Below are 14,756 nucleotides of genomic sequence, written 5' to 3'. Positions count from 1 at the left end.
TCATGGCGATTCGTCCGTCGAATGACGATGTTAAGGAGGTTATATTTCTTTGACTTCATAACAACTTGCTACTAAGTATTTACACTAAAGTGAGATAAATGCTTGCCAGTTACTATTCTCACATTGTATTGAAAACAAGGAAACTAACTACTTATTCAGTGAGCAAACAAGGAATTGAATTAATAATAAAATTAATGTCCGCCTTTGTGGTGTAGTGGTTAATGTGATTGGCTGCCACCCCCCGGAGGCCCGGATTCGATTCCCGGTTCTGCCACGAAATTTGAAAAGTGGTACTAGGGGTGGAACGGGGTCCACTCAGCCTCGGGATGTCAACTGAGTAGAGGTGGGTTCGATTCCGACCTCAGCCATCCTGGAAGTGGTTTTCCGTGGTTTCCCACTTCTCCTCCAGGCAAATGCCGGGATGGTACCTAACTTAAGGCCACAGCTGCTTCCTTCTCTCTTCCTTGCCTATCCTTTCCAATCTTCCCATCCCCTACCAAGACCCCTGTTCAGCATAGCCTTCCTGGGCGAGGTTCTGGTCATTCTCCCCAGTTGTATCCCCCGCCCCAATGTCTCACGCTCCAGGATATTTCCCTTCAGGCGGTAGATGTGGGATCCCTCACTGAGTCCGAGGGAAAATCCAACAGTGGAGGGTAAGCAGATTAAGAAAGAGAGAAGAATAAAGTTAATGATCCTGCATCATTGGCATTAATTACGAATATAAACTATACTTTCGCCGTAACGCGCAATCTCGTAAATAGTACCAGACAAGAAAGATACATAACCTGAATCTTAACTTGAGCGTCCAGGTTACATTTTCAGTCTTTTTATTTTCTATAACAGTTTCCGTTTCGTTATATAGTTAATTAATTTCAACATTTCTTCGTATGTGTAGATTTCAGTCCTAAGTCCTGAACTTCTACATTATAGCTTAATAAGAATATTGGATATTTGATTCCAGTAATGCAGTTTCAAACGGAATTGAGCTAAACAAACGAAAACACCAGGGAACACGTATACCACCGCGCTACATTTCACTATATTTTCAGTAACCTTATTCCCAACCCAATAAAAATGTTACTACATCTTCCGCATTGCAATACCGTCGTTAAGATCCGTTCGTCGTACGCTAGAAAATATATAACTTGTAGTTTGCAAAACTGCAGCCTATGTATCTGGCTGTTTACCTGACAGTCGTAGTACAGGCTCTTAATAATTCCTACCACAGGGTAAAATTTTGTTTTTGTCTAATACTATTTACGAGGATGCGCGTTACGGCGGAAGTAAAGTTTATATTCGTAATTAATGTCACTGTATACGGCGTAGGATCATTAATTTTATTATTAATTCAGTTTTTTGTTCCTACTTTAATACGTAGTTAGTTTCTTTTTTTCCAAGACAATTTTAGAATGGCAACTGGCGAGCATTTATCTCATTTCATTGTAAATACTTAGTATCAAGTTGTTATGAAGTCAGAGAAATATAACCTCAACGTCCTGATTGGAAGTTCGAATCACCATGAACAACATCGTATACCTTTACTCTATATGTGCGTCGCGGATAGATTTGAAATAGAACCCAAGCTTTTGACACGCACTCTAATGATTAGGAAGTGTGTACTACCACCTCTAGTAACCTACCGACTAACATTCAGAAGTTTAAAAAAATGTTGGCCTATTGGGACTGGAACCCAAAATAACTGCGTGGCAGCATCGAACAATGTTGTCGTAACGACTACGGCTACCTAAGAAACTTGCTATTGAGTTACTTGTGTGCAACTCATATAGTCAGTTGCAAGAACTTGTTAGCTTAGGAAATCTTTAAAAATTCTGTGATAACTGGACATTATAACAACTTATTTTTTCGTATAGCATCATGCAGATTCATTTTGATGTGTAGCCGTCTTGTTTCTTACAGTAGCGTCCCCGATAGGAGCAAAGTCCCAGATAAGAGCGTTAACTGCCTCTCCAATTTAGGCATAGCTAAACTCGAAAATATTCTCCCAGATTGCACATAAACGAAAGTCGTATTACGCGTTTTCAACCGAACTTCCAGATAAATGTACAAACAGTCGCATAAATTTAAACCGCGCTTTTATCGGGCTATCGTAGTACAGGCCCTAAGTAACTTTACGTCCGTTAGTGTGATTATCGTTCAGTAATTCGTGCTATGTCCTGACGTATAAATCGTAAATAAAACCACATTGTAGACATGATAAAAAAACTCTTGGACTTTTGCCGTATCGGAAAACAAGGCGAAATTCTTTACGTTTCGCAGATATCTTTGCTCTGCGTCCTCGGAGACGAGATGTTCATCTCTCTGTGTGCGCACGCCGTCTTCATCTTTAGAAATCGTCTTAAGTAGGGCTCCATCTTCACAGACAAGTAGGTCGCCTATAGGCCGTCCACTAGAAAAAGACCCGCACCAGGCCTTTCTGGAGGCCATACACCATTAACTCTCATTATATTCATAAAACTATTGAAAAGGGCAGGCGAGACAATATGACTGTGACAGGCATATCAAGATGAGTTTTCTGACCAATTCATAAAGAATGCTTCGGAGCAGGACGGGTCCACTTCTTCTTCTTATTATTTTTATTAGTATTGTTATTGAGTGGAGTGGCTGCGGGCGTGGAGCCAAGTTCTGCATTTGGGAGATGCCTGGGCTCGAACCCTTTCCCCCATTTGACTGTTCTGAGAAAGATTTTCTGTCGTTTCCCACTTTCACTACCAGGCAAATGCCATGACAGTTCCTATTCATAGGTCACAGCTGATTCCTTCCGCCTCCTTATCCAATTTCATTCATCATCATTCATTTCATTTTCATTAGCTCCTCAAGTGAGGTTGGGTGTCAGAAAGGGCATCCGGCCATAAAACATGTCATAATTTCATCTCGCCTCATCCCCGACCTCGTATCAGGAAGTGGGACTAAGTGGTAGACGTACATTATTATTTATTATGTTATTAATTACGATTTTTATATGAAATATATCACTAGATTATCTTCGTATTAAGAGGCAGATAATGTATGAACATTCTAAGATATAGTTTAGTCCGGCCCCGCGGAGTAGGGGGCAACGAGTCCACATGTCACCCGGCGGCCCCGAGTTCGATTCCCGGCCGGGTCAGGTTTTTTTCATTGTAAATGATTAATTTCCCTGGCCTGGGGACTGAGTGTTTGTGTTGTCTTTAACGTTCCGTTCCTCACATTGAACACACTGCACTTTCGCAATTACAATTACACGCAGATTCATATAATATGGTGCAAGTAGTGGCAAACGATCTACAGAGGTATAGATATAGTTTATCTTTCTCCTGAGAACAATGTTTTCCGTCGGCTGGTAATATTGCGCTTGCGCACTCGATGTTGTGTAATGATGTCAACAACATTGTGTTCTCTTGATCTAGAAGTGAGATAGGTTCTGCGTCAATCTTATGTTGCAGAGAATATTTTCTTTTGTTGATGGTTCTATGACTCACGGTTGAGCAAATGACAATAAACACACACACACAACTATTCGGCTATTCTGGTGTGTAATATCTCCAAAGTTATTTCTCACACAGACGTACATGTTTTTAAGAATGTCGTTCCAACTTGTTTAAGCAGATACCAATTTCATTTGCTGCGCGACGTCCCCTCGTCCCTTTTTATTGTGTTGCACGATGAATGAATGGAATGAAATCGATTGCCGACTGTTAGGATTTATTTTAGTCTGGCTCACAAAGCAAGCGTGTCATGTACGGAATACCACTGAAGTTTTTATTTTTAATTAAAGTGAATAAAAAATTACTAGCAGATGTTCCGAGAAACAAGCATGTAGTGAATTGGAAATCCGTGATTGGCAGATATGCAACTACATGTGGTGGATTTAGCAGAGAAGCGGGAGATAAAACCGGCTGTTTCAGTCGCTGTAGCTATTTTGTTTCTCTCAGGACTCTGTTTAAAATAACATTTTTCTTTGCGTCCAGTGTCATAGGAAAAAAGTCAACACCATTTGGCGAGAATATGAGTCAAATAATGACAGTATTGTATTTCCAATAAGATGAAGATTTTACTGTGGAAGGATGTCATATTGATGTGTTTTCATGACTAAAGCCAGTCATTATTCTGCCACCTCATGAAGATGAGAAATTTTGGAAATCTCTATTCCTTAAAACAAGAAAAATTGGAACATCACGTGTCTTCTTAATCATGTAAATTGCATGCTTAAGAATTTTACGTGACTGTTGCTATTATGATCATATTTACGGGACCACTAGCCATGATATGGAATCCGAACCACAGAAACGTGACTTTTCATTTGAAAATCTCATCTGTATTGGATGGGATTTGAACCACGGCAGCTTTGGTGAAAAATGTCGGTGACTGTGCCACTCGCCTACCACGTCCCTCATCTTAATCTTCCTAACACACTTCCATCTAAGTGCAAGGCAGGTGATGAAACCTCACATAGTGCGAAGATGGTTGGCTTTGTGCATTACAAATTTCATGATGAACCACCGGGATTTGAACACGAAATCTCGGGGTGAAACGCCGACATTGTCTGAGTCGCGGAGAAGCCCGACGTGAAGTATGTCCTAATATTATTTTGAGAGTCGAATCAATCAATCAATCAATCAATACTGATCTGCATTTAGGGCAGTCGCCCAGGTGGCAGATTCCCTATCTGTTGCTTTCCTAGCCTTTTCCGAAATGATTTCAAAGAAATTGGAAATTTATTGAACATCTCCCTTGGTAAGTTATTCCAATCCCTAACTCCCCTTCCTATAAATGAATATTTGCCCCAGTTTGTCCTCTTGAATTCCAACTTTATCTTCATATTGTGATCTTTCCTACTTTTATAGACGCCATTCAAACCTATTCGTCTACTAATGTCATTCCACGCCATCTCTCCGCTGACAGCTCGGAACATACCACTTAGTCGAGCAGCTCTTCTTCTTTCTCTCAATTCTTCCCAACCCAAACATTGCAACATTTTTGTAACGCTACTCTTTTGTCGGAAATCACCCAGAACAAATCGAGCTGCTTTTCTTTGGATTTTTTCCAGTTCTTGAATCAGGTAATCCTGGTGAGGGTCCCATACACTGGAACCATACTCTAGTTGGGGTCTTACCAGTCATTCGACCGGGCCAGGAATGGAATGTATGAAACCCCCATCTAGCGGCGAGGATAGGAATCGTGCTGGCTGCCGAAGCCTGTCACACTCCTCTGGGTCAATGAATAATGGCTGACAGATAAAATGAAATGAGATTGGAGAGTATTGCTGGAGTGAAAGATGACAGGGAAAACCGGAGCACCCGAAGAGAAACCTGTCCCGCCTCCGCTTTGTCCAGGACAAATCTCTCATGGAGTGACCGGGATTTGAACTACGGAACCCAACGGTGAGAGACTGTCTGAACCACGTAGGATCTGTTATATTTATTATTTCGGAAGGTGCGACTGAAATAGGTTGCATTCCTGCTTTTTTCAAGGGTTAGGACTTAGCACGATTTCGCAGCACACTGCGGCTGTTTGCTGCACGGTACGGTTCACGTAGATGTGAGCTTATATTCGGGTGATTGTAGGTTCGTTCCCTACCGTTGGCAGCCGTGAAAGTGGTTTAACAAGAAAATGTTGGTGCTGTACCTTAATTAAGGCCACGACTGCGTCCTTCCCAATCCTAGCCCTTTCTTATCCCATCGTCGCCAAAAGACCTAACTCTGTTGGTGCGACGTTAAAACATTGGCAGCAGCGACATTTCAGAACTCAAAATAAGACCTGTCAACGTGTTTCCACCAAGTTCATGCATTTTAAAGACACTCGTAGGCCATTGCAAGAACTTCCACCGGTCCAGATTGCAAGGCTCAACTCTCACCCAATTCCGAGAAGATGGAATTTCAATATGTCGAGAGTGCTTCACAAGTCCAGCATGCGATCCATTCCCATAACGAACACGCAGCGCAACGAGCAAGCTGTCTGCTTCTCTCTCCTCTGTTGGTGGAGCGGTAGAATAATGCCCAGGTATCCCCTGTTTGTCGTAAGAGGCGACTAAAAGTGGTTCCAGGGGCTCTCAACTTGGGAGCGCGGGTTGGCGAGCACGGGACCCTTAGCTGAGTCCTGGCAATGCTTTCACTTGCCTGTGCCAGACTCCTCACTTTCATCTATCCTGTCCGACCTTGCTTGGACAACTCTTGTTCCTTTCCGACCCCGACGTATTTTTCCGAGGGCTTTCATGGTCATTATCTTCTTTTGGCCGACATCTTTTTTTGTTCTTCGAAGTGTCGGATAACTTCCATTCTTCCCTCTGATTAGTGTTATATAGAGATGGTTGCCTAGTTGTACTTCCTCTTACAACAGTAATCACCACCACCACGTCTGCTTCTGAGGCTCGAATCTCGTCTTCATGGTACTTTTATTTGTTGCTGTTAACATGGGTATGTTTTGGGCTTGGGCTCTGTCTGGAATTAGTGTCATGAATTTCCCGATACCATTGTAACAATGGCAATCATTGTTCATCTATGTACACTGCTACGTCCGTAGCGTCATCTTCTCACTGTGAGCCATTACGGATGGCTTCATTGTATGAATATCACTCCTCCTGTTGTCGGTTTAGTCTTCCACTTGCTGTGTTGTTCAGTGATGTTCTCTGTGTATTTACGACTTGCGTTGACATCCTAACTTCTCCGTATACTGATAGGTTGCGGCCTTGCCCCACATCTACCGTGGAAAGTTTTTCTTTCCGCCAGATATGTAATTTTTCTCCTTAAAAAAAAAGAAAGCTCTTGTTGATTACTTTTTGGAAAATGGACCCGATAGGTTTTGGCACGGCGTTTTTTACTTATAAACGTGGTTTAAAATGCTTTAAAAGATGCTGTTATTACCTCTCGCACTTTCTTTCATTATTATTATTATTATTATTATTATTATTATTATTATTATTATTATTATTATTATTATTCTTTAGCTAACTAATCCTTGTCTATTAAAAAAATCTTATTGAGTCTGGAAGGTAACATTTGAGTTGGGTTTTATGTTTGTGATGAATATGTGTTTGAAATATTTACTCCCTTTTCGGGATTTATAATCCAAGTCGTGGGTTATTGTTGTATTGAGATTATTTTAACTTTTGCCTATGCCAGTTGTTGATGTCTGCTAAACTAATGTAGAGTTGCTACAGTAGCCCTTGTGTATAAAGGAAAGGGTGATAAACATAAAGCTAAAAATTACAGGCCAGTCAGTTTGTCATGCATTGCATGTAAGCTTTGGGGAAGCATTCTTTCTGATTGTATTAGACATGTTTGCGAAATTAATAACTGGTTGCATAGAAGGCAGTTCGGGTTTAGGAAAGGTTATTCCACTGCAGCTCAACTTGTAGGATTCCAGCAAGTTATAGCAGATATTTTGGATTCAGGAAATCACATGTACTGTATCGCGATTTACCTGTCTAAGGCATTTGATAAGGTGGATCATGGGAGACTACTGGAAAAAATGAGTGCAATTGGACTAGACAAAAGAGTGACAGAATGTATGACTATACTTCTAGAAAATAGCTCTCGGAGAATAGGAGTAGGTGGAGCCTTGTCTGGCCCTATAATAATTAAGAGGTGAATTCCTCAAGGCAGTATTATTGGACCTTTATGTTTTCTTCTATATATACCAATGATATGTGTAAAGAAGTGGAGTCAGGGGTAAGGCTTTTTGCGGATGATGTTATTCTGTATAGAGTAATAAATAAGTTACAAGACTATGAGCAAATGCAAAATGACCTCGGTGATATTGTGAGAGGACAGCAGGCAATGGTATGATGATAAACGGGTTTAAAGTCAGGTTCTGAGTTTCACTAATAAAAAAAGTCCTCTCAGTTTTAATTACTGCGTTGATGGGGGGAAAGTTCCGTATGGGAATCATTGCAAGTACCTAGGTGTTAATAAAAAGGAAAGATCTTCATAGAGATAATCACATAAAAATAATTGCAAATAAAGGGTTTGGATCTCTGCACATGGTTATGAGGGTATTTAGGGGTTGTAGTAAGGAAGTAAAGGAGAGGGCATATAAGTCTCTGGTAAGACCTCGCCTAGAGAATGGTTCCAGTGTATGTGACCCTCGCCGGGATTACTTGATTCAAGAACTGGAAAAAATCCAAAGAAAAGCAGCTCGATTTGTTCTGGGTGATTTCCGACGAAAGAGTGCCGCAACAAAAATGTTGCAAAGTTTGGGCTGGGGGGAAGACTTGGGAGAAAGGAGACGAGCTGCTCGACTAAGTGGCATGTTCCGAGCTGTCAGTGGAGAGATGGCTTGGAATTACATTAGTATACAAATAAGTTTGAATGGTGTCTTTAAAAGTAGGAAAGATGACAATATGAAGATAAAGTTGGAATTCAAGAGGACAAATTGCGGCAAATTCGTTTATAGGAAGGGGAGTTATAGATTAGAATAACTTACTAAGGGATATATTCTATAAATTTCCAATTGATGTGCAATCATTTAAGAAAAGGCTAGGAAAAGAACAGATGCGGATTCTGCCACATGGGCGACTGCCCCAAATCCAGATCAGTAGTGGTTGTGCAACGTTCCCATGGAACGCACTAACCATCCCAACCACGAAAACATTCTTAAAAGGCATCATTAGGTGCATCCACGGAGCAAAACCTTAACAAAACTATTATAAACATACAACAAGAAACCTAAAATGAAAGTTTATACTACCTAAAAACCCGGGACCTAGGCATAACTGTACCTAAGTAATTTTTCAAACAACCAGTGTTCAATAGTGTTCCGGGGATTTTTGTGGATCGCATAGGTGAAAGAAGGTGCCGGGATGAATGGGTCTAAGTACAATGTCAAGAATTGAATTTAAAACTTAAACTGAAGGTTATATTTTCAAAAATTTCAAACTTAACAATTTTTACAGGTACAAGTAGCAATCGTTAAACAAGTGTAGGGAAGACAAGATTAGTGGTTTTAACAGATCGTGGGCTTCAAGCCCTCGCTTTACTTTTCCTGAGCTCCTAGCTTAAATTTACAAAAGAGCACAAATTTATACAAGGTCAGAAATCCCCTAATTCAAAGAGCACTTGCTCCTAAAATTACAACATCTAGCCTTCAAGAGGGATACAGTAATCTTACTTTGAAAAAGAGCTAACAGGCTCTCAGTTTTCCAAGCCTACTCAAGGCAACATTGCATGAAAATATAATAATCTCTGGCCTTACAAAGCACTATTTACAAAATAGAAATCACATTACACAGAGGTATCTAGTACCCAACCTACAGGGCCATAGTGAAAAAGGAACAGGTTAAATAAACGGCCCGAGTACAATTTGAATGGAGTCGAAGACTGAGCTCCAAAAAAACTTTAAAACCTATAAGGCGCTTGGCCGACGAAACAGGGGCTATTCCCAAACTACTGAGGTTGCTCGGTTGGAAATAACTGTAATACATAGCGGAAACGAAAGATTACAAAAACGTGGCACCTCAGATCAAAATGAAGGGGAGCTCGAGAGGGTACTTCACTCTCTATCCCCGATTTACAGTTGAAGGTTTTATGAAGTTTTTAGATTAGCCGGCAGAGAGTTACATTTTTTGAAAAGTAGGTTACATAGTTAATGGTTCGGACCTTTCCCTCGGGTTAAACTGCGGAGCTGGCAAGAAATAAAGATGTTATGTGGCCATTACCTTGTAGAAGTTCTAGCAGCTGAAGAAGAGGCTGCCCGCCTCATACTTGACACACACACTCGGTAAGATGACGATCAATTGGCCCAGAGACGTGAAAATCCGCTGTTTACAAACCCTCGGGAAAGTTCGAGACCGTTCAAGATTAAACTAGCCACACCCTCTCACTTTTATTGGCCACTTTAAAAGTTACACTCAAAATAGAATAAGAAGAAGAAGAAGAAGAAGAAGACTGTGATTGGTAGAAAATTAATTACAGAAATTAGAGATTGGCTAGATTCAAAACTGGTGGAAATAAAAAGGAAATATTGCCAACCCAAAAACAAATGAACATTAATCAGAAAAAAAACACTATGAATACAAAACTTCTTTGAATTATAAGTTCTTATACCACCCACCAGGGTGCATGATCATAGTTTTCTGGTAGTGTCATCTATGAGAGAATGTCCAAACTTCTTGATGAAATGAAAACAAAACAAGTAGAAATTCACACAGTTCAGGAAACTTTACAATAACAAAATTATATCAGATTTTACTGGTGACATTTTCAGAGTAAAATTCTAAGCAGGTATAGTTTCAGTTTCACTGTTTTGCCTATAGAGGAGTTCTTTAGGCGCTGAATATGAATGCGCGGCGTTGGGGTGTACTTCCCGGTACTAATAGTAATAATAATAATAATGTTAATAATAATAATAATAATAATAATGCATTATTATCAATGTATAACATCTGATTTCGCAGAGAGAAGCAGATGACAATACGCATGTTAATTAACCAAAATTGTTAAGTACCTGTTATTGTACATATCGTTAATATGTTTGTAATGTAAAAACTGAACGTCGAAACAAATCCACGAAAACACGGAGGTGAGATTCGATGCGACGATAACGAGCTTGTCACGCGTTGAGCTTCCTCGTCGTCGGAATGTTTGAACCGATCTAAGTTCTCGCTATTTGTCTTCATATATATTGAAAATGGATGAAATCGATGGGTCAATCAGCGAAGAGCATCGAATTACATTAACCCCTGGGTCACAGTGCACCTAAGTTCGTAAGTTACAGGAAAATATTTGTAGGAATATTCGTTTGGTGATTTTAGAACTCATAATTGTTTAATGAAACGTCCGATCGAAGCAGCTTGTCGGAAAATGACTTCACCTAGTAACCACCAACACCTTCGAATAAAATTTTAATTCGCCCTGTTCAAGTTATAAGATTGAAACTGAAGTGACTGCAACCAGCCTTGTCCAATTGTTATTTTCATGCTGAAGTTCTGGAAACCGTATATATATATATATAATTTAAAAAAAGAACACATGTACATGTTTCTGTAACAAGCTGGTAAATCGAATGCTTGGACGGAAAATTATTAAATGCTATGTCTGGTCAACCCTTCCCTATGAGGCAGAGAACTGGACTTAAAAAATTATGTCCATGAACCAACCAGAGGCTTTTGAAAACAATGCTGCTATGGTCTAATATGAAACCGAGATGTTCCTAGGCGAGCATGCATTAAAAGATAATAGGTTGAAACAACAAAATGGCACAAAACCTGCCCTGTAATCAGGGGGAAGGACTGCATCTTCCATCTGATATTAAAAGGAAACATTGTGGGCCTGCGAAGTGTAGGGCGGAGAAGAATTTCCTGGCTTGATAATATCAGAGATTGAACCAGTATTCAACGAGCGAGTGACTTCATCAGAAGACAGGGTCTTCTCTCCAGTGTAATAGTTAAAATTCGGAAGGCCGAGTACGGGACGAAAAAGAGAAGAAGGAGAAGAAGAATTAATCACGATCCAGACAGCTCAAATGCGCGAGTGTACTTGTGGACGATGGATGATTTGACGCTGAGAAACAAGAAACCAGACATGATTATGATAAGTTGAATGCTTTGTACTACTGAGATATTTTTCTCTGAAATAAGACTAGTGATTTTTATCATGAGTGTTCGTGGAATTACAGTTCCTTGAATATCCTTCATGGCTGATATACCTGCTGGTACAGATCTCATTGCCACTTTCCAGAGAAATTCTTTCAATTTCTACGAGATGAGTTGTTTCTCCCACATGTCTGAGAGGCTAAGTATGAAGGTCGAGCAGGTGCAGGGAGTCCGAAAATGTCGTTCGGACTATTATAAGGAGAAATGAAAAAGGAGGAAATAAAAATCTCAAGATGGAATTCATCCAGAGAAAAGAATTTGCCAACAACCTTATGCGCAGTCACCCGAGAGAAAATTTAGGTCGTGCTGAGGAACAGCAAATGCGACACACACTCTCTTATACATGATTACGCTTCACTAACGCCATTACTGCATAAATCCAGCGGCTGGTCCGTAGCAGAACAAGTGGCTGCTGCGCTCCGCACCACTCGACCCATCCACCCACGCTGGCAGGATCGATAGCTCGGAGTGGAGGGCGTGGGCCTCGCTCAACCTGGGGAAGGCAGCGCAATTTTGAGTGTCCAGCCACACAGTTCCATGCATTCCGTTTAATGAGGAGTTATTTCTGTTTTTATGGGGCACAGATTCTTCTTCTTCTGTCGTATTCTACCAGTGAGCCTTATATTTTTGGAGTGAGAGCCCGTTCATTTTTCTTTAGCTTATCCTAGTTATGCATTTCTGGGACCGCTTGTGTCACCCTGGCTCATTTTTGGTCTTGAATCCGCCCCTTCCCAAAAAGCCCATCCTGCTACGTCTTTATTGAGCCTTGGCCTGCTCACCTTGAAGGCCTGCAACTTACGAGGTGGCGCATGGTGAGCGCGACGAATCCTCTCGGCCGTTATTCTTCGCTTTCTAGACGAGGATGTTTAGATTTGGTATTCGGTAGAAAGCCAACTATCTTCTGACGCTATGTGACTTCGGGTGAAAATTCCATCAGAATTCGAATCCCGATCTCTGGTTGGAAATCCAGCATCTAAATCTCTACTCTAAACCTCCTCTCTCTCTCTCTCTCTCTCTCTCTCCAGTTTCATAGGAAATAGAAACTGAGAGAGAGAGAGAGAGAGAGAGGCTTCCTCCATCTTCTTGGCTGAATGGTCAGCGTAGTGCCGGTTCAGGGGACCCTGGATTCGATTTCTGGTGGTGGGCCGGGGATTTTATATTCCTTTAGTTGGGGAATCTGTATTCGTCTAAGTACGCATCCTAATTTACATACATCAAACTATCAACCACCACAGAAAGACGCAAAACCGGGCGAGTTAACCGTGCGGTTAGGGGCGCGCAGCTGTGAGCTTGCATCCGGGAGATAGTGGGTTCGAATCCCACTGTCGGCAGCCCTGAAGATGGTTTTCCGTTTTTTCCGATTTTCACATCTGGCAAAGGCGGGAGTTGTACCTTAATTAAGGCAACGGCCGCTTCCTTCCAACTCCTAGGCATTTCCTATCCCATCGTCGCCATAAGACCTATCTTTGTCGGTGCGACGTAAAGCCACTAGCAAAAAGAAAAAAAGAAAGAAATAACGAATACATTCCTCCTCATAGATTTGGCGTCAGGAAAGACGTCCGGTCATAAAACTGGGCTTTATCCGCATCCAGGCCCGAGTCCAGGAAGAAGAAGAAGAAGGAAAATATATTGTTTCTCCTTTCCTTGTCTCATTCCGCCGTGAACCTTGGACTCACCGCGTGAGAGTCTATCGATTCTCTTTGATGTTCAGCGCTGGGAAAATTAACTTTTCTTATTCTTCAGCTTTTCCCAGTTATCTCTGGGGGCCACTAGAACCACCCTGGTACTGGGTATGCACCTTCCAAATAGCTTCTTGATACTTATTGCGGGTGGTGACGGTAGAGTACACAGTATCCCTTGCCTTTCGTAGGGAGCGACTAAAAATGGATCCCTGGAGCTCTCAGTTTGGGTTGGCAATTACAGTCTGGCATTGCATGCCGGGCTCTTCCCTTTGATCGTTGCTATGCGAGCTCACGTGGTCAAGTCTTGTTCTCTTCTGACCTCGACGGTATTAGGTTTGCGAATCGTACGCTGTCTTTGGTTTTCACGCTTTCCGGGCCTCTTTCCTCTCTTTCGCCGATGTTCTCAGTTTCAACTTTTTCATTTTTCCACTGTACTTCCTTTTAAATCCCCGCCTCTGTGGTGTAGTGGTTAGCGTGATTAGCTGCCATCCCCAGAGGCCCGGGTTCGATTCCCGGCTCTGTCAGGAAATTTGAAAAGTAGTACGAGGAATGGAACGGGGTCCACTCAGCCTCGGGAGGTCAACTGAATAGAGGTTGGTTTCATTCCCACCTCAGCCATCCTTGAAGTGTTTTTCCTTGGTTTCCCACTTCTCCTCCAGGCAAATGCCACGATGGTACCTAACTGAAGGCCGCGGCCGCTTCCCTCTTCCTCGTCTATCCGTTACAACCTTCCCATCCCCCACAAGGCCCCTTTTCAACATAGCTGGTGAGGCCGCCTGGGTGAGGTATTGGACCTCCTTCCCAGTTGTATCCACGACCCAAATGTCTCACGCTCCAGGGCACTGACCTTGAGGCGGTAGAGGTGGGATACCTCACCGAGTCCGAGGGATGAACCAACCCTATAGGGTAAACGGATTAAGAAAGAAAGAAAGAAAGAAAGAAGAAAAGAAAGAAAGAAAGAACTTCCTCTTAAAACAGTGATCACCACCTTCTTGATGCCTCGTGATACCATCTATGATCGACCGGGATTTTAATCTCGTACATCTTGGTTGAAAGCCATCAGCTAAACCACTACGCTAATTATGCCCCCTCTCAGAGAAATAAGCTCCGTGGTTATCAGTTATATTTTAAGAGAGGGAGAAACATTTATATACGAGATATTTCTTCTTCAACCTTCTTACAATCCCTCACAACAATTCCGTGGCTCCCACGTTTGTTCTAGACAGTCCTCAAATCCTCTGCAGGACCTTTTCTTTCTCGCAGATGAATTATGTATCATCCACAACGTACGTGAAATGCTTTCTTTCAGCACTTTATTAAATTTCTGAAACCCTCGGAAGCTGGAGTACGGTATATGGTCTGGTGTAAAGTTTCGATTTTCAGCACACGATTTTTCATTCTTCGTTCTCTGTAAAATTATGATTATTATACAGCGATTTAAAAGTTGCTATTCGACGGCAAGTCGATAAGTATCTGCAATTTTGCTG

This window comes from Anabrus simplex, chromosome 1 (genome assembly GCF_040414725.1).
Source record: "Anabrus simplex isolate iqAnaSimp1 chromosome 1, ASM4041472v1, whole genome shotgun sequence".
NCBI classification, from domain to species: domain Eukaryota; kingdom Metazoa; phylum Arthropoda; class Insecta; order Orthoptera; family Tettigoniidae; genus Anabrus; species Anabrus simplex.
This window is presented reverse-complemented; position numbering follows the sequence as displayed.